This window comes from Nanorana parkeri, unplaced genomic scaffold (genome assembly GCF_000935625.1).
Source record: "Nanorana parkeri isolate BGI_ZX_2015 unplaced genomic scaffold, ASM93562v1 scaffold1376, whole genome shotgun sequence".
Lineage (NCBI taxonomy): Eukaryota > Metazoa > Chordata > Amphibia > Anura > Dicroglossidae > Nanorana > Nanorana parkeri.
Genome location: NW_017307644.1, coordinates 133,094 through 133,347, shown reverse-complemented (window position 1 = coordinate 133,347; position 254 = coordinate 133,094). Strand labels below are relative to the sequence as shown.

Below are 254 nucleotides of genomic sequence, written 5' to 3'. Positions count from 1 at the left end.
CCCCCATTTGTCTTATCCACGGGCTGTTGGATGACACAGTTATGCATTCTCAAATCCACACTTACGTTCAGGGACTCCAACATTTCCTGGTTTTGTTCCAACTTGCGCTTCTCTTCTGCTAAATCTTTTCTTAGGTTTCTCAGGTTTTCTATTTTGGCGAATGAAAACTTCACTTTCTTAAAGTGCTGCAGCAGCCTAAGACACATAGCAGAAAGAGTGTTTAACGATGGTATTTCTAGAGGCAGACAGTAAAC

The 254-nt window shown here is 41.7% G+C and overlaps 1 long non-coding RNA gene across 1 annotated transcript in view; it reads right to left on the bottom strand.

Annotated features, from left to right (window-relative positions):
- LOC108797974 overlaps positions 1 to 179 on the bottom strand; it is a 4,750-nt gene extending 4,571 nt beyond the window's left edge. Inside the window, exon 1 of the long non-coding RNA XR_001941920.1 lies at positions 66 to 179. This is a non-coding gene — a long non-coding RNA (uncharacterized LOC108797974). The remainder of the gene's footprint in view (positions 1 to 65) is intronic.
- Between the last annotated feature and the right edge of the window lie 75 nt (positions 180 to 254).